Consider the following 20,929-nt stretch of genomic DNA (forward strand, 5'->3'; position numbering starts at 1 on the left):
AGTGGGTTTATGCTATCATGTTACTGTAGTGGGTCTGTACTATCATGCTACTGTTAGTGGGTTTGGTTTATAACTTTGAGAGATAGTCCCATCTATTGTACATGGGCTTTATAGTTTGTAACTCAGGAAGCAAGACCATCTGCTCATAATTAAAGATAATTAGAAGAAATAAAAATGTAACCTAGGATTTTTTTCTAGAATCTCACAAAAGGGATTCTGACATTCTACTCTTTTTTTTTTCCTCATTGGACAACAGTCAATGATGTTGAGTTGAATCACTCCTTCTGAAAAGCCGTAAAAGAAAATGACTGAAGTTTCTTTCCCAACTCTATTAAATGCTATCACTTGCTCTGCCTGCTTATAATGGGGTCTGTCGAGCAAACGAGATAATGTGTGTCATGCTCTTTAAAAATTACAACTCAAAAGAAAGCTGATAAGATTATTAAACAATAAAAACCATTTAACAAGCCATCCAACAATTATTTATAAAATATATACTGTTTTCAAGCATCAAGGCATTTGCAAGGGCTACAGAAACAGCATGGTTTCTAAAGCAGTGCCAACAGACTCTGTAAACCATTACAACAACAGGAGGTTAGCAGCTATGTGTATCACAATCCACCCAGCATCCTGAGAGCAGGTTCCCCGGAAGAGGAGGGTATTTCAGACAAGCCTCCAAGAACGGGTGCTGTACTGTCAGATGGAAAGGATGTGCCTGACCAGACAGAGAGAATGCTGGTAAGCCCCTGAGATTTCCAAATGGCTTCCTGATGGCCGGCTTCTCCATCTTTCTCCAGGCACATTCATACCCATCATTCTCAGTTTCTTGGTCTTTATTGGATTTGCTGCTGTTTTGAAGAATATATGGCTAAATAGTCTCTGTCACCTGACATTTGATATCATATATCTTTCCTTCACTTCTTTCCTCACTTAATTTCCAATTTCCCCTTCTCTTTTGTCAGAAATCATAAGCACTTTATCTAGTTGTCTGGAACAGAAAGACCCAGTTTTGGAAACTTAGCAAAGCAAAAGCATCCTTCCCCTAGCAATTGTCACCTTTAAACATTATATTACCAATCCACGCCAGAGCCTTCCAGACTGTGCTTTCTCAAATGATACTAACTTCATATAGAACTCTGTCCTCAAAGTAGGACAGAGAAATAGACCATATGAGCAACTATATTACTTTTTTTTTTTTTAATTTTCAGGTCTGGAGAGATGGCTCACAAGTTAAGAGCACTCACTGCTCCTGCAGAGGACCCAGGTTCAGTTCCCAGCACCCATGTCAGGTGGCTAATGACCACTTGTAAATCCAGCTCCAGGGACTCCAGCACCCTCTCCTGGCCTCCTTAGGCACCTCCATGCGCTTGGTGTATATATTCACTCATGCAGGCACACACATACATACACATACTTTCTTAGAATCCTTTTTAAAAACCCACAATAACAACTTAATTTCTCCTTGACTACGTAGAATGTTTTTGTATTCGTCATGACCACATGTCTTCAGCTCCCTTCTCACTGTTTCTCAGTTATACAACCTCAGGTTCACATCGACCATGCTGTTCAGAGGAAATTCTTCTTGCTTCTGTTCCCTTCAAGCCATGTGTGAATTCTCTGTCATTCTCTCCATCCCTGAAACAGGCTGAACCAGTCCTCACTCTTATTATGAAAGTACAGAATAAATTATATTATTTAAGTAAAGGGAGGGAACGAGAGAGAGGGAGGGAACAGAAGAGACCGACAGACACATATACAGAGACAGAAAAATGGAGAGAGAGATTGATAGTCACCTTGAAGACAAACCACATTTCATTCATTCATTCATTCATTCACTCACTCATTCGATGACAGCTGCAGCAAATGTTTCTGGCCAGACCTGGTGATGTCTAGGGAACACTTGTGGTATGCCAGAAAAAAATGTTGCAGTCAGACTCCCATTCTGTACCAGATTATTTTTTTGAGTACAGAAAAAAATGAATGAAAAAAAATTGAGGCTTTGATTCAGGAAGCAAAAAAGCATCCTCTGCCAAACTACAATCTGGACAGAGAGAATGAATGCATCCTCTTTACAGCAATCCACACTCGTTAGGAGTGAATCAATCCACTAAATCACTAAGCACTTTATTTAATCACCCCGAAGAAGGAGATGAGAAAACAAATTTCAAAAGCGAGCATCCTCTTGCCTCTGTTACTCATAACGCTGGAGCAGCTTGCTAAAGCATCTTGTGTCTGCTGCTTCTAATGACACTTCAGTGGTTCTTCATTCAGATGGTTTTGTTTGGAATAGTGGAAGTCAGTCAGGTCTAAACATGCTGGTTCTGTAATGAGGTGAGATTCCACAGGGTCTCAGGAAGACAGGAGGGGCTGAGGGTCTCTCCAGACCTTCAGGTGTCCTGCTTGCCACCCTCACGAGTGCTGTTTGCTCTGTCATTGCACAGAGAAGATGATGGCATCTTGACTTGACAGCAGCTCTGGGAGACGAGAAGGGTTGGTGATGTGCAGGACAAGGTGAGAGCCCATGGCAGGGCTACAGCCTCAGTCCGCACACAGCCGGTTTTCATCAGTTAGTTCATTCTTATCTCAACAAGGAGTGATCTGAGCCGTAGCAGAAGATACACTACGTAAAGACGGGAGCAAGAGCCCAGAACAGGGCCGTGCTCCGGAGGACAGGTGGGCTAGGGAGAAAAGACGGGAGCAAGAGCCCAGAACGGGGCCATGCTCCAGAGGACAGGTGGGCTAGGGAGAAAAAACGGGAGCAAGAGCCCAAAACGGGGCCGTGCTCCGGAGGACAGGTGGGCTAGGGAGAAAAAACGGGAGCAAGAGCCCAAAACAGGGCCGTGCTCCGGAGGACAGGTGGGCTAGGAAGAAAGGCTACAAGAATGAATGCTGGTTGTTACGACGTGAGCCTTAAAGGGGTCCTAATGGCCCATGGATTAAAGGCGTGATCCCCAGTTTGAGACTCTGGTGGGAGATGGGAGAACCTGGGTGTGGAGTTTAATGGGAGGTTCTAAATGGAACTACTGGGCTTTGACCTCTCCTTTTTCACCTTCTTTGTCACTGAACTATGAAGTGAACAGTCTGCTCCATCATGCGTCTCACCCCCCACATTCCTACCCTCCCACCCCCTACTCCCCCACCCCCATATCCCCTCCCTCCCACCCCCTAGCCCCCCATCCCGTACTCCCCCATCCCCACATTCCCACCCCTATCTCCCCATCCCCCCACCCCCATGGTATACTGGCACATATGATAATTGGCTGGAATAGAGCCAATTATCAGGGACCAAAAACTTCTACAAGTGTGAAACCAAACAAAACTTCCCACTTTTTAAGTAAAATTTATCTCACGTATTTGTCACAGTAATAGAAAGCTGATGGGTACGGTGAAGAAGACGCAGATGCAGGTGGCCAACAGATCAACAGACTGAAACTGGAGGCAGTAAGAAAGAGGAGCCTATGTATTTTGAATATTCAATGAGATACACAACTGGGAGAGAGTTTATAGACAAGTCAATCCAAAAAATACAAACAAAACAACACAAAAAAAACTCCTTAAAAAGCAAGCAAAACAGAACGTTCAGCTTAAAAGCAAAATCCCACAAAAAGTTATATCCCAAAGGAACTATGAACAGCTCAGCTGGAAACATGACAATAACAATGTCAGCCTCAGGTTTAGAACAGATCAATATTCTACAAATATATTCAGAGGTTGTAGGGGAGGGAGGCCAAAGCAAAAATGGTTCAAACTCTTCTCCAGCTCTGCAGAAGGAAATCAACACAGAATATCTGAAGCTCAGAGTGAACATCACTGCCCAAGCATGACACTTAGAAAACTCGAGCTAAACACCCCCTTGCCAGAAAAAAATAAGTTAGAGAAGCTAAGAATGACTGCTTTGGGACTGGGAAATAAAGCAAGGAAATATAAGAAGTGAAATTTTAAAGCAAGCCATGTGGAACTATTTGACCGCCTCAGTTTTATGCATATAGAACATGGCTTAAAAAAACGTGTTAAGAAAACAAAAGCAGCCGTTTGGGTCTTGGTGTTGTTTCTAATCATAAGTCAGGGTGCTAGATAAAATATGGAAGTCCTGTTTAGATTTGAGAGCTAGCTCTCTCTCTCTCTCTCTCTCTCTCTCTCTCTCTCTCTCTCTCTCTGTGTGTGTGTGTGTGGGGGGGGGGGACCCAGAGTCTCACACCTGCTATGCAACTATTCTGCTACTGAGCTATTCCTTGTTTGGCTGAACCTTGAATTTTATAAATATCAAGTAGTTTTAAAGGAGGTTATATGCTAAACATTGCATATGATATGGCTTTATTAAAAATAAACACTGATTTGAAATTCAAATTGAGCTAATGTTATGTATTTTTATTTGCTCAATCTGACACCCATAAATCATAGGAGTATGTGATACTCAATATTTTGCTTATTACATTACAGAGGCCACTACGCAAACAGTGGAGAATCAGAGTCATATTCCAGGATGAAATGTCTTCTCTCCTGAGCAATGAATTTTTCCCCCTTCTAAACAATCTGAAACTTGCAGGGAAATTGATCCAGATGAAAGAACCATCATCAAAAGCTCTCATTCTGATGGAATCCACTGCGCTGGTCTAAATTTGGTGGAGCCACCCAAAGGTGGTGTTGAGACAATGCACCAATGGCTACATAACCCAGATGTCAAAAATTAAAATACAGAAAAGCAAACAAAGTTCCATGTGATTTTCCAAGCCAACCCTTTTTGACAGCTCCAGAAAAATATTCCTAGGTAGCTGGGTGGTTGGTGGACCCAGGGACCGAGACTTGGGGACTGTGTCTGAGAATAAGACCTTTACCCGGGCTCCACAAGACAAGCGTTAGTAACGATGCCCTGGCAGGCCACTCACTAGGATGCTGAGTTTTGCAATTCATCCCTATGGGAAGACACTGTTCATTGAGGGGTGCTAGCTCAGCTTCTGGAGAAGGGAATAGATAAGTTCTTACTTGGCACCCTTGCTAGCTCCTTAGCACCACTGGTAACTGTAAACGCACAGAGAGTGGCAGGGTTCTAAAGTGAAAGACCTTGTCGCTGCTTGTAGGCTGCCACTTGGCAGACCCTGATTTGGAGCAATTCCCCAGGATCCATGTGGCACGGAAGTCCTCTGCCTTGCTCAATTCCCATAGGCAGAGCAAAAGGAAGCTCGCTGCTCTTGGCAGTGCTCACAGTCACATGCTCTGTCACAAGCTCTGACTTCACCTAGCTGTGAGGAGCATCAAGAAGTGTGTTGGCCTGATGGGTTTTCTGGGAAGTTCCTAGGAAGCTCAGAGGGCACAGGGTAGGGAGTGTGAGCCCTCTTTGGAGTGAGAAGTTCCTAGGAAGCTCAGAGGGCACAGGGTAGGGAGTGTGAGCCCTCTCTGGAGTGAGAAGTTCCTAGGAAGCTCAGAGGGCACAGGGTAGGGAGTGTGAGCCCTCTCTGGAGTGAGAAGGGTCTGACACCTAAAACCTGACTGTATCACTTTTTATGGGTTCACATTGAGCAAGTGGCTGCCTCAAGCCTTTGTCTCCTCATCTGAAAAATGGGTCTGATAAGTCCACCCTCTTCCCAAAGGACATGGAGAAAATCCCTACTGAATGTATTGACTGACATACATATATACATACTGAATGTATTCCCATCATAGTGCCTTCTTAATGCCACTGACAGTAGTTAGATGATCAAATTTGAACTCTGGACCAAAGATGATGGATGGAACAATGTCTCTCATTGGGAGTGTAAAATCCATAGCATGATGGGAAATGTTCATGTGGGTAGAACCCAACAGCAGAATCACCAATAGAGCTACTGGTTGGGGTACCAGGAAATACCTACCTTCTGGAACATTCCTGACAGTGTGCAAGTGTGTGCTTCCTTCCTGAATCAGTGAGTAACATGTTTGTGGGATCCAGGAAGGACTTACAATCTCACTGAGCACTGAGCACAGCTTTTCCATGATACCTGGCAGGGGGTGGGGAGGGTGGCATCGGGGTACAATGACTAAATGAGGTTAGGGAAGAACATTTTATCCTCATCTGCCCCAAGTCAGAGAAGACAGAAAAGGAAGGCTTACCCCAAGATCCCTGTGGTCACCCAGTCCTACCTTCCATAGTCTCATAGCAATACAATCACCCATGGCCTGCTTCTGTTGAGTAGGATGCAGTGATTTATGGAAAAAAGCCTGCCTGCTGACTTCACCAACCATTCCTCCCTTCTGCATTATTAAGAAGATCACCAGTCTTTTTAACTATGTATTTACTTTGTGTGTGTGTGTGTGTGTGTGTGTGTGTGTCACATATATACCGTGGCACGTGTGTGGAGGTTAGAGGACAACTTTCAGGGGTTGGTTACCTCCTTCTCTCATGTGAATTTGGAGATGGAGCTCAGAGCCATCGTCTCCTCAGGATTACCGCTCTCTAGCGATGAATGTGTATCTCCATCTTTCCTTGCCATGTAGCCATATGATGTGCTGGACAAATAGAGGGAGTCAGACTTGTCCCATAGCAACTTCCAGGCAATGACCTTGGAAGATGACAGTCAAGTGTCCTTGGCCACTTTCTCCCCGTTTTTGAGATAGGTGAGCATGGTGACAGGAGAACAAGGGGGCAGAAGATGCACAAGAGCCTGAGTCCTTGAAACTATGAACGGCCATGTTTGTTCTGGATCAGAGCTTTGTGTGTGTGTGTGTGTGTGTGTGTGTGTGATGTATGTGTACACGTGTGGAGGTATGGAAGCCAGAGGTTGATGTCAGATGTTTTACACTATTATGGTGTATCTTATTTAGAGACGTGGCCTCTCACTGAACACAGAGCTCACTGTTTCAGCTAGATTGGGGCTCAACAAGCTTCCAGAAGCTGCCTGTCTACACCTGCACCTGCCCAGTGTAGCCCCAGCACCAAGGTTACAGAGCTGTGTGATTACACCAGACTTTTATGCAGGTTCTGGGGCCCAAACTCAATTCTCATGCTCCCACAGGAAGCAAGCCCACTGGGCCATCTCCCCAGCTGAGGGCTTCTTCCTTTTTAATGCCAGTTTTATTATTTATGTATCTTTATCATACACATTTGAATCAGATACTTCTAACAGATATATCTTCTACATAAGAAGAACTGGAATCATTAAGAAGAATTATTAGAGCAAACCAACTCCAACAGAAAGGACTCTCAGGGTAACTGTAAGACCAAACATTTTCAACCCAGACAACCAGGAATGAAATTTTCAATGTTTGTGTGCCCATTCAGAACATTAGATATAATCCACCCCCCCTTCTTTTGTAATTCAGAAGAAGGTTTGCTCTAGCCTGGGCACAGATTCACTTTGCGGTTTTCCTTTAACCCTCTTAATTGTCTCGGCATGAAGGACTTCTCATAGTTTTCTCTCTAAATTTAAGTTGAAGGCTTTTAAAATCATCTGCCTCAATGCTCTGTGTGGTGTTCATGGCCCAGGAGCCGCTCTAAGGGAGACGGCCTATGCACCTGCGATGTGCCCAGCCCATCCTGGCTCATTACTGCCTTACCTTGTCTGCAGTGGTCTCCGGCTAATCGCTAACGCGTGAGTCTGGCGGCCAGAGAACTCACTTGCACTCGCTGCATGCTGGGGCTCATTTGGTTTATTTGGGCTTTTGTCACAGCTGGCATCTGCTAAATCTCATCTCCAACAGATGAGTTAGCACAATTATACCAGCGAAGGGCATTCGTCTGTGTCTCACATCCTGAATCTCCAGGAAATCAAGGCAGGGACTGTAGGAAGCAGAGCTATTACCCAATGTGGGCTTTGTGTCTTCTTATATTTAGATTCCATGGGGACAGTGACTCCAGAAGCCATGTGGTCTCATATCAACACATCCGGCACAGGCTGAGTTCCAGTTTGGGCTGTGGGGTGAGGGGATATGACCACTGTGTTTGTCAAACTCTGAGAGCAAGAATCATTGCATTAACCCCAGATCCCTCTTTCCTCTCTACAACACCCAAATCAGAATCTTAAGGGAGCAGTGTGGGAAGCCATAGCTGAAAGAATTCTTGGCACTTAGGGAATCACTGACTTAGCTCTCTGTGAGGGTACAACAGTCCCAAGGGAGCCAATGGGGTCGGGGTCAGGGAACCTGACAGCTCCAACTATCCATAGTCTTGGATGAAGATGTTATTTCTTAGACCCTCCACATCCTTGTCTGTAAAATGGGATAATAGGTTCCACTTCTCCACCCTGTGCTGAAGACTGCAAATTAATATATGGAAACACTTAGTGCTTGGCATGAGCTCAGCCAGGAGTGGAGTTCAGCATTACTGTGGCAATGATCTTCATGCACTCTAAGAGGTCTTGTTTGTATTCAAGGATGGAGACACTGAGCAGCATACAGGAGACTCTGCAGTCTCCCTGAACTATGGCACCACTAGGAACTGGGTCTGCAAAGAGAAGCCCCCTGGTACAGACTGTACATTTCCAGTTCACAGTGAGAGAAGGCAGACGACATGGGCACAGTCGAGAGCCAGAGGCTGGGTAGGTCTTTAAGCCATATTAGCATCTGAAGGATCCCCTCTCAGAGCTTTCTGAGGATTGGGCAAATGGTTTCTTTGTTAGGGGGAGGGAAGGTAATTAGATGGTGGTCCTTAGAACAGCAGTCATGTAGCCACAGAACCAATTCTCTGGAACCTTACGCCTGGTTCAGAAACCTTGAATGATTGTCCTAAATCATCTTAGATGTTCTATATGGAGTTTGCTGGTGCCAGGTCATTGGTGCTCGTGTCCGCCTGGCCTAAAACCCCTCTCAACTTCAGCCACCTCACACTGTGTAGTGAGACCTGGACTTGGAATCTGAGCTGACTATGTTGGCAAACTCTAAAAGTCAGGCAGGTTTGTTTTCCCCATCCTCCTTGGAACAACATGAGGCCAAACACTGTTCTGTCACTTGTCTGAACTTTCTGGCACTGGTTTGAACAACAAACAGTGTGACTGTTTAACAGAAAGGAAAGATAGTCAGAAAGGCACATGTGGCTGAGTATGATGCCCCACATACACACACTGCACACACACACAGACACACACACTGCACACACACACTACACATACACCTACTGCACACACATACATACTGCATGCACATACACATACACACTGCACACACACAGACACACACACTGCACACATACACACACACACACTACACATATACCTACTGCACACACATATATACTGCATGCACACACACACACTGCACACACACACAGACACAGACACTGCACACATATACACACACCACACATACACCTACTGCACACACATACATACTGCATGCACACACACATACACACTGTACACACACACTGCACATATACACATACACACTGCATACACACTCATACTACACAGCCACAACACAATGAAGACTTGCTGGGTGTGGGGTGGGGAAGGGTGATAACAATCTCTAAAATTCTAGACATACTGAGTGGTATATCCCAGCTGATCCACAAAATGGGTGTTATGCTAACTGCCCATTTGTTGGATGAGAAGATGGGTATACTTTCTAGTAACTCTGTAGGATCTTGGACAAATCGCTTTTCCTATCATGACAATAAAATCTACCTTAAAGTCTTGTAAAAAGCTAAAAATCTTTCAAGTAAGAAAAATAGGGGCAGGGCTTCCTCAGTAACTATTTTGAAAAAAGAACGACTAGATTAAAACTTACCCATTCTAACCCAAGAAGTTCTGATTCTTATTCTTTCTTTCCCCTAGGATGTAGCCTTTGGGGATTAGCATCTGTTTGTTGTGGGGTTTCTTTAATGGCTAAAGTGGGAGAAATAATTTACTCTCCACCTAGCATTTTTGAAAAGATCAGATGAAGTAATGTAGCATTGTACAGCTGATAGACCATGATCCCAAGTGTGAGGGGAGGCATGTGCCTCAGTTAAACAAATAGCCCAAAGTCACACGCCGTTATATTCTAGAGATAAGGTGCAGGCATTTCTAGTTACTTATAGGCTCTAGGATTCAAGAACCCAGTAATTTCGCCTTCAACGCTCTATCATCAGTGGTGACCACTCTATGATCAGTAGTTCCCAGCATGCCGCGAGGACGCACTTAAGGCAGCCTACTAGACCAAGGGGCCTTGAAGGAAACTTGAGGGTCCTCAAACAACCCACCCCAGCCCTAGGTGTCGCCATTTATCCTGCAGACTCACACCCCCAGCACTGCAGACAGGAGCCTGGCTATACCTTTGCTAGCATGCACGGAGAAGGGAAGGGGGCGCTGAGCCGTGAACCGGGAGAAGCACTGGCCCCAGGAGAGCAAGGCCAGAGGGGTCCCCAGGACAGGGCTCGCCAGCTTGGAACAAGAGCTCTGGTCTCCTAGTGAACACCCAGAGATCAAGGTCAGCCCTGGACTGACTGACTCTGATGCTGCCCTGAGTGAGTTCTGCGACTTCCTGGCAGGCTGGGTGTAGCTTGGTCGTCTTGATCACCAGAGGGAGAAACCTTAGGAACATTTGCTCAGGACACTGTGCCCTGAAACAACAAACCACCAGCCAGGCCTTGCTCTCCTGTAGTCACTCTCTTTGACCTGGAGATTCCGAGAGCATGCTTGCCCAGAGCGCTAGGTGCACCCCACTCCCCCCCGCCCCGCAACACCACACCTTAGTATTCTAAATACATATCTCAAGCCAAAGTTGCTAACGAGGTTAGAGAAACAAGTAAAAAGGAAGACAGTGGTGGGGATGAAGGAGCTGAGCCAGCAAATCCAAGAAAATAAACGCTGGCAGGACAGGCTGCTGAAGGACAACAGGCAGCTACTAGAGGAAAACTACCGTGTGCAGGCTGAAACCAGCTTTTCATGGAATCCCTGCATAAAAACAAGGAACAGTGAAAAGAAACAGGAGGCAGTGTGGAAGCAGTACGTCCAAGAATGCATCGAGATAGAACGAAGGAGACAAGAATTGGCTATAACCAATAAATAGGGTTTACCAGATATAATTGGAGAACTGCAGCTCTTCAAGACCAGCTCCTGCAGGGCAGAAAGACCCAGAAGGATTTGAAGCAGCAGCTGCACGCACTGGAGCCAGTTTACAAGCTAAAGGAGAGGCAGGATATGACAATACAGACCTTAGAGAAGGAGCAAGAGAAAGTCTGAGGTGAGACTGAGGCCAAGGACCAGGAGGCACACTTCTGGTTCCTGCGGGAAAAGGCATTGATGGAGAAGAAGCTGGAAGAATGGCACCTGGTGGAGCTGGGGCAGGTCAACACCACGGGGCTTACAAGGAAGTACAAGGCCTTGGCGCTAGCAGCCAAGCAGGCCCATTCTGAGTTCTGTGGCAGCCTCCACAGGGAGAACCAGCAGCTACACAAGGAGTTTCAGCAACTGAGCCAGGAGTACACCAGGTTGGACGCTGTGAGAAGCCAGCTGGAAAAGCACCAGCAGCTGGTGAAGGAGCAGCAGTGGTACCTAGAAGCCTTAACTAGAGGGCAGGAGCGGCTGCAGGCAGAACGCCAGCGCCATCATTGTGGTCAGAATCCATGCCTCAAGGAACAGAGAGCTTTAAAGACCATGCTGAGCACCAAATCAAGAACAAGTTCAAAGTAACGGCTACTACAACTGAATTGGAGCCCAGGGAATAATCTACAATCCAAAAAGGATCCTTCGTGAAGAGTAGAAACATACTTTCAGGAAGGGCAGTTGCTTGCAGCATGGGGTTGTGCTCCTAGACTGGGACCCACATCCTGGCTGTCTGTGTCCCTGGGGCTGTTGTAGATTCCAAGGATTTAGAACACTTGGAAAACTTTTTAATGGTATTTTTATAGTACCATTATATACCATTTTATAGTACCATTTTTATAGTAGCATTTGAAATTCGCAGAGTACCTAGTTAGGACATGTATTTTACCACACTTTTTTCTTAGTGCGTACTCTGCAGTCCACAAAGTACAGTGTATAACTTGTATGTTCTATGTATTTTGGGCCATTTGAAGCAAATAGGAATCTTATTTTAAATTGTAGGGGTTTGTTTGTTTAGAAGGGTTGCATGTTTGCATTTGTGATGAACTGTTTTGTTGAACTATGGGTTCTGGTCTGGAAGAGTAGTCTTGTATTTTGGTCATGCCCCTGCATGGGGAAAAAAGACATAGCCAGCTTCATTTAATCAGAAATTATTGGCAATGAAAACTTCGAGGTAACTCTTCAGAATTTTCAGCTTTATTTGTATGTAAAATAGGTTCTTTTTAAATAGGATTAAAAGGTGAATTAGCTTTTCAATGTGCCTTATCATCTAATTTAGGCATTGCTGGTAAATATATATATGTATGTATATGTGTATGTGTATGTGTGTGTGTGTGTGTGTATGTGTATGTATATGTAAATTGTCTAATATATATAATATATTAAACAGTGTTGTTAAAAACAAAATTTACCCGTAATTAGTTCTTAATACCCCCAGATTTATAAATGTAATAAAAATACTATATCCCTCAATATTTTATTATACTATCACCACCCTTTTGAAGTGACAGAACATGCATGCCATGAGGTGCCACAGGCAGATAATGCAAGCATCATGACTCAGGATCAGGCCATTACATCACTGGCTAACAGGTGGGTGTTGTATAAAGCATGGACATACTGGGCAAGGATGATTTGTGACCCTTATGTGATGCCAGCATGGAGATAGAACGAAGAAGACAAGAATTGGCTATAATCAATAAATAGGGTTTACCAGATATAACCGGAGAACTGACGCTCTTCAAGACCAGCTCCTGCAGGGCAGAAAGACCCAGACTAAATCTTGTATAAATTACTTAATATTTCCAAGGCTCTATTCTCTGATTAGTAAAGTTGCTCATAATTAAATAAGATAATAAATGTAAAGTGGCAAATTGCTGCTTAATAGATGTCTCGCTTCCTCTTCCCTCTATGGAACTAAGATGAATAAGATTCTTATTTGTGCAATGAGCTAGCTTGTATATATACTGGTACAACTTTACATACTAACAACTATTTTATGCAAGCCTTTTAAATATTGCTATGGAAAAGCATCTATACTTAATAAGAATCGTAAATGAAATTATTTTGTTACAAAGAACTTTTGTTTTAAATGGAAAGCATAGAAGTTATAAAAGCTATCAAAAGAGATTTTATTATAGCTAACCAACTGATAGTATTTGATTTCTGGGCTTACAGAGATGGAAGTAAACTGGTTTTTGTAAGGCCCTGTGCCTACCTTCTTCCCTGTAGAACTGCCATTAGGTTAAATGTTTTATGTTCAATTTTTACCATGATCAGTAAAAATGTCATTTTGCTGACACGGGAACAGGAAGCTACGGGATATTAATAGATAGAATCCTATAGTAGAAGTCTGCCAAACGTGAAGCTCACACTCAAACTACATTCACAACTTCTCTTATTTGTCTGGGTTGTAAATGTTACGCAAGAACAAAATGGTGCATGGCAAAGCATAACTGGCCCCCAAGCAGAAGCAGTAGCAGCCTGTCCCCGTTTCCTGGACCTTAGCAGGAAGGACACATGAATCCTGTGTATTTAGAGGCTGTTACAGTACAACAGAGAGTGTAAGGTTCGTGTGGCATCTGATCCTCTTGTCCTCCAAGACCCATGGTGGGGGAAAGGAAACAGAGGTGACCACCATGCTGGTGAGCGGAGCACCTCTAAACCACACAGATGGGCAGAGCACCTCTGATGACCAGTGCTTCAGTAACCCCATGCTTGTTCTAAGGCACCACTGGGAACTTTCCATCCTCCCTTCAAGAAGCCACTGCGATCCTTATTCTGAAAGGTAAAGAAGTCTTCCTAAGCAAGGGGAGGGGTGTCTTTCCTGTCCTGCCTGCCTGGGCTCTTGGGTGTAAATGAATTTAAGTAGACTTGATATTATATGTGACTAAGCGAGAGACCCCGAGCGGACTGTCCCAGCCACAGGGAGGAGGTAGTGCGCCACCTGGTTGTCGTTTCTGCCGCCATTAAACACACACCTCCTCATTTGTGTGCTCATTCTAACTTAATTCACTGGCTGAAAAGAAAATGATCGGAGGTTCTGGTCCCCACCAGAGGAGTCTCAAGTGAATAGATGCTGCTCTGTGGAAGGATATGAGAGCCTGAAGATTTCTCCTTAGAAAATGGATGACCCCAGGCACAAAGACGCTTCCATTCCCATGACAATTACCAAGTGTGTTCCTTTACTAAACAATGTCGAATGTTTTGCTGTTTATTAAATGATATATATTTCACTGTAAAACTCTTTGAACTCATGTAAATGTTTTAAAGGAGTTAATTACTGTTATAGTTTGGGTGACTGGCCTTCAAAGGCCTATTTTGTCACCACCAAAGAACCATTGGACTTCCGGTTTGGGCCTGAGCATAGAGCAGGTCACAGGCGGCAGCTCCATACCCAACCCCAGAAAACCGAGAGAAACAAGGACTCCCAGGAGCTTGAACTCACACAGCATCCCAGGTCCCCTGAAGCTTGGCAACTGCAAGATCCTGCTTGGCAACTGCAGATAGACTCAAAGCAGTGTACCATATCATCTGAAGAATAGCAGGGAGACCATAACTCAAGCAGTGTACCATATCTTCTGAAGAATAGCAGGTTGCAGTCCTCCTCACCCCCACGAATAACTAGGACCCGCCGGTCGGGTCAAGTGGCACCCATACGTGGGGCTCGAGGCACGGACCCCTCTGGATGGACCCTCATTGAGAGGATGTGCGCACGACATCAAGATTGAGCGAGACAGAGATCGTTGCCCGCAACCTGTCGTCCACGGAACCAGGTTGATGCTGCTGTTAGGAGCCGCGTCCGCCATCGCAAGATGGCGCCGGTTTCCTGCTTCCTGGTTCTTATTGCAAGCCTTGCTTGAATGTGCGCCTGCGCAAGGCTCGAAAACCAGTATGCTAATTTGGCGACATCATAAGAGCCAATGAGTGTGTGGCACGTCTCCTAAAGCTCTATATAAGCCATAAGCTTTTGGGGCTTGGCGTCCCTCGCCTCACTACCATCTAAGAGAGCTGTAACACTACCATCTAAGAGAGCTGTAACACTAAAAGAGCTGTAACAATAAAACTGCTGTCAGAAGAATCCTGAGCGTGGCGTTCTCCTTTTCGGCGAGGCGGCGCCCCACAACTGGTGACAGAAACCCGGGAACAAAGCTGAACGTCTCGGCGTTTTATCCAGTTTGGAGGGAACCTGTTGGCTCAACAGAGGATTCAGAACTGGCCACGTGAGAAGTCTAGATGCTTTTCTGCAAGGTATGGTGGATCCTGTCTATTTTGCTATTGCTATCCCCGTTTGGGCCATGGTAGTTCTTGTGCTCTGCTTCTGCCTTAACTGCCATACACAAGGGAAGGAGTGTACTTGCCCTCCGTGTATTCAGGAGCTGTAAGTCACAGGTAGATAATTGTGCAAGTTCGTTCCCTCTAGCAGTATGGGTAACTGCCAAATGAAGCCGCTTCTCTCAGCAATGCAGGCGTTGTTGAGTGAGCGTGGTTTAAAGGTTCCTGAGAAAGTGTTGTGTAATTTTCTGCGAGATGTGGATAGAGTAGCTCCCTGGTTTGTATCCACGGGGTCCTTGTCAAAGGGCTCCTGGGGCAAGCTTGGCGGAGACTTGATTAATGAAAAGGAGAAGGGAAAGTTAGGACCAGGCACATGGCTGCTGTACAAAATGGTTAGAGCCTGTATAGAGGATGCAAAATGCCAAGATAAGGTAAGAGAGGGACAAAAAGCTTTGGCAGAACACCAGGATAGCCTATCAGAAGCAGAAAAGGAAAAGAGCGCTAAGAATAGAACGAAGAAAAAAGAAGAAATTAAAAGAGAAGTAGCTACAAAAGTGGAACAGAAAGGGCCTAAGAAAAAGTTGTACTCAGTGTTAACTGAGTTTCAGAATTTAAGAATTAATGACTCCGCCTCTGAGGAGACGTCCTCGGGGGACGAAGAAGATACAGAGGATACCGACACCTCATCCTCTGATAGTGTGTTAGATCTTGAGGAACAGGCAGAGTTAGATAAAGAAGCAGCTCGTTATGAGTCTGAAAGATACGGGCTGGATTCGCCATATGCACCGGGGTATGCCCCATCTGCCCCACCATTGGAGGAAGTAGTTAGAGTTAAAAAGAAAAAACCAAAAGAGAGACAGGAAAGACTGCCGTCCAATTCTCTTATTACAGCTAAGGAAAGAAAAAAGATAAGAGTAGCCTTTCCTGTATGGGAAGATGCTAACCAAACCAGGCAACATTCACAGCTAGATTTAAAACAATTAAAAGCGCTAGCCAAATCAGTACAGACTTATGGAATCAATGCCTCTTTTACTCAGGCATTAATAGAAAGACTTGTGGTCAGTGCCATGACACCAGATGACTGGTATAGTACTGTTAAGGCTTGCCTGACTATGGGACAGTATCTAGATTGGAAATCTATTTTTCAAGAATTTTGTGCTTCACAGGCAAGACAAAATTTAGCTCAGGGGCATCCACAATGGAACTTTGATATGCTTACAGGACAGGGACAATGGGCTATCAATCAAACGGCCTACCCTGTAGAAGTATATGAGCAAATTAATAAGGCAGCTGTAAAAGCATGGAAAAGCCTACCTAACAAAGGACAGGTTTCAGGAAACTTGACAAAAATTATCCAAGGGAACACTGAGCCATTCTCAGACTATGTGGCTAGGATGATGGAGGCGGCAGGAAGGATTTTTGGAGATCCTGAGATGGCCATGCCTCTCATAGAACAACTAATTTTTGAACAGTGTACTAGAGAGTGCAGAAATGCTATTACACCTTGGAAAGGAAAAGGACTAAATGCATGGATGAAGGCTTGTAGAGAAATAGGAGGACCTCTATCTAATGCCAGATTGGCAGCTGCTGATTTAGCGGCTCAGAGGACCTCTAATGTTAAATGTTTCAGGTGTGGAAAGCTGGGACACATACAAAGACAATGTAGAGCACCTGGCACTACTAATAACAATCATCCAAAGGTGCCTGAAATGTGTCCTAGGTGTAATAAAGGAAAACATTGGGCAAATGAGTGTAGATCAGTTAAAGACGACAGAGGACGTGTAATTTCCCCTCTGCCAAAAAATGGGCAACGGGGCCCACGCCCTCAGGGCCCACAAATGTATGGGGCGATAGAGAACCTACAGAACAACCCTCAACAACATCAAAGGATAAGACAATCAGGAGAGCCACGTCAGGCTCGGCAGGACTGGATCTCTGTGCTACCGCCAGAGCAGTACTAACACCCATCATGGGGTGTCAGCCTATACCTTCTGATTTCTCAGGACCCTTACCTGAGAATACAGTAGGACTAGTGCTAGGAAGATCGTCTACGACTCTAAGAGGATTAATTGTTCACCCCGGAGTCATAGATCAAGATTATGAGGGACAAATAAAAATCATGTGCTCATCACCAAGGGGGATTAGCTCTATAGCTCCTGGTGATAGAATTGCACAGCTATTAGTCCTCCCTAGTTTACATTCATTCTTTCCTAGTAAAGGTTTAACTAGAGGCATGAAGGGATTTGGCTCCTCTGGAGGACAGAATGTATTTATTTCATTAGATTTAGATAAACGCCCCACCTTAGAGTTGAAAATTCAAGGAAGGCTTTTCACAGGCCTCCTAGACACAGGAGCAGATACTACCATTATCTCTACCAATTGGTGGCCAAAGAACTGGCCTGTTACTAGCTCTTCACAAACCTTACAAGGTCTTGGATATGAGTCTGCTCCTGATGTTAGTGCAAGAGTATTGCACTGGGAAGATTCCGAAGGCAGACGAGGGACAGTTGTTCCTTATGTCTTGCCACTTCCAGTTAATTTATGGGGAAGAGATATTCTTAAACAATTGGAATTTAGGCTCACCAATGATGATTCTACACAGAGTCAAAAAATGATGAAAGAAATGGGGTGTGTCCCTGGAAAAGGACTGGGGAAGGCCTTACAAGGCAGGACCAGCCCTGTTTCTATTACAGAAAAACAAGACAGGAAAGGGCTGTCTTTTTCCTAGGGGCCATTGAGGGTGCCTATACCTTGGTTGTCAGAGGAACCTGTATGGGTTCCTCAATGGCCGTTAACCTCTGAAAAACTAGCAGCTGCAAAAGCTCTAGTTAAAAAGCAACTAAAACTAGGACATCTGGAGAGTTCTCAGTCACCATGGAATATGCCTATATTTGTGATTAAGAAAAAATCAGGTAAATGGAGGTTATTACATGATCTTAGAGCTATTAATAATCAGATGCAATTATTAGGATCAATTCAAAAGGGTCTGCCATTGCTGACAGCCTTGCCTAGACATTGGGAGATTATAATAGTAGATATTAAAGATTGTTTTTTCTCTATACCTTTACATCCTAAGGACAAAATTAGATTTGCTTTCACTCTCCCAAGTATTAATCATGAGGAACCAGACCACCGATATCAATGGAGGGTCCTGCCACAAGGCATGGCCAATAGTCCCACTATGTGTCAAATATATGTCTCTTCTGCTATTGAACCAGTTAGAAAACAGTTTCCTAAGGTTAGAATTTGTCATTTTATGGATGATATACTCTTGTGTACTAATAACAAAGAAGTTTTACACCAAGCGTTCTCTCTGTTAGTTTCTACCTTAAAACAGAAAGGACTATCTATAGCGCCTGAAAAGGTTCAGGAAGGAGAGATAGGAAATTTCTTGGGAGCGATAATTACTCCTGAGTATATTAAACCACAGAAGGTTACTATTAGAAGAGATAAATTTAAAACATTAAATGATTTTCAAAAGTTACTAGGGGATATCAATTGGATTCGTCCCTATTTGAAATTAACTACAACTGAACTTCAACCCTTATTTAAAATACTTGAGGGAGATTCTAACATTACTTCATTGAGAACTTTGACCCCTGAATCGTCTAAAGTATTGGATAAAATAGAAATGGCCATACAACATGCTCAACTAGATAGACTTAACCCCGAATTATCTTTCCAGTTATGTATTCTTCCCTCTCCTCAACAACCAACTGCAGTACTGTGGCAAGAGGGACCCTTGCTATGGATTCACCCACATAGCTCCCCCAGGAAGACCTTAGGCTATTATCCTGCCTTAGTTGCAGAATTGGCTTTAAAGGGACTTCAACTGTCCGTGATGCATTTTGGACAATATCCTAATACAATTGTATGTCCTTATACTATGTATCAAATTCAAGTTTTATGTGCATCTCAAGATGCTTGGGCAATTTTAAAATGCTCATTCCCTTGAAATATTGATAATCATTATCCTAAACATCCCTTGTTACAATTTACTCTTTCTAACTCATTTATATTTCCCAAAGTTACTAAGACACATCCTATTCATCAAGCATTGGATATTTATACCGATGGTTCTAAGACAGGCATTGGTTGTTATGTGGTTAATAATGTCCCTACTCGAATTCAGTTTGATTAAACATCTCCCCAATTAGTAGAATGTGCTATTGTAGCGATAGTGTTGCAAAGATTTTCAGAGCCTATAAACATAATTTCAGATTCGCATTATGTTGTAGGAGCTGTTAAACAATTAGAAGTGGCTGATTTTATCCACCCTAAAAGCATGGTTGCTGAGATATTTAAAGATATTCAACACCATATTCGCAATAGGTGTCACCCATTTTTTATTCAACACATGAGAGCACATTCATTGCTTCCTGGGCCTATGTCTCAGGCTAATGCTATTGCTGATAAAGCCACTAAAAACCTACATTGGGTAAGCTTGCCATTAGAAGGCGCAGTTGAATTCCATAAACTCTATCATGTACCAGCTAATACCCTAAGATTAAAGTTTCATTTAACTCATGCAGAAGCGCGAGATATTGTTCTGAAATGTACCTCCTGTGCAGAATTCAGACCCTCTCCATCTATAGGGGTCAATCCCAGAGGTCTGCAACCTCTTCATACCTGGCAAATGGATGTTACACATTGCAATGCCTTTGGAAAACAAAAATTTATTCATGTATCTGTGGATACATGCTCTGGCATCATTCATGCCACCCCCCTTGCGGGAGAAAAAGTGTCACATGTTATTACTCACTGTCTTGAAGCCTGGGCTGCTTGGGGCAAGCCCCTTCAGCTGAAGACTGATAATGCACCAGCTTATACATCTAAAACTTTTCAACAGTTTTGTCTGAGGCTTGGTGTCCGTCATATAACAGGCTTGCCATATAATCCTCAGGCACAAGGGATTGTGGAACGTGCCAATGGCACGTTGAAAACTTATTTACAAAAACAAAAGGGAGGAATAGGCCCCAACATGGGACCTAAGACATCTATCTCCCTAGCCCTATTTACCTTAAATTTTTAAAATCTGGATTCTGATGGACAATCTGCTGCTGACAGACATGTGGCTCCAAGTCCTCAAAAAGAATATGTTAAATGGAAAGATATCTTAACTAACCAATGGAAGTGCCCGGATCCAGTTTTAGTGAGATCCAGGGGAGCTATCTGTGTTTTTCCACAGGATCAAGAAAATCCAATCTGGATACCAAGCAGACTGACCAGAACTGTGAAAGAGGACTCACCGACCCCTGAAGAAAATGCTAAAGATCCTGCTGATGATCTGCCTGCTTGAGAGAGCGATAAGTATACCATTGTGGGCTGTGGTAAGATCATGGCCAGTTCCCATCCCAGTACATTCCCACTCTACAGTACTGCCAATGTTTACATCATCGAGCTGTCAGCTGGAGGCACCATGTGCCATACCTTTAAACAAAGAGACTGTCAAGTATAATGCATCAAAATTTAGATTAAATGATACCTTGTGTTTCACCATAACAAACAGGGCAGAGACCCCATGCGTCGTACTTCGCAATGCTACATTGGGACACTGGATTGATCCCCTTGGAGATTCCCAAATAGGCACTGGTGTCTTGCTCGAGGTACTCAATAACATAGTGGCAAGACAATCTGAGGCCAGTGGAAATACATCAAAC

At 44.1% G+C, this 20,929-nt stretch overlaps 1 pseudogene; it reads left to right on the forward strand.

Moving 5' to 3' along the window:
• The first annotated feature begins 10,232 nt into the window (after window positions 1-10,232).
• Window positions 10,233-11,582, forward strand: LOC114640403 (annotated as a pseudogene).
• Window positions 11,583-20,929: the final 9,347 nt, after the last annotated feature.

Source organism: Grammomys surdaster, unplaced genomic scaffold, assembly GCF_004785775.1.
Source record: "Grammomys surdaster isolate TR1022 unplaced genomic scaffold, NIH_TR_1.0 125808, whole genome shotgun sequence".
Taxonomy (NCBI): domain Eukaryota; kingdom Metazoa; phylum Chordata; class Mammalia; order Rodentia; family Muridae; genus Grammomys; species Grammomys surdaster.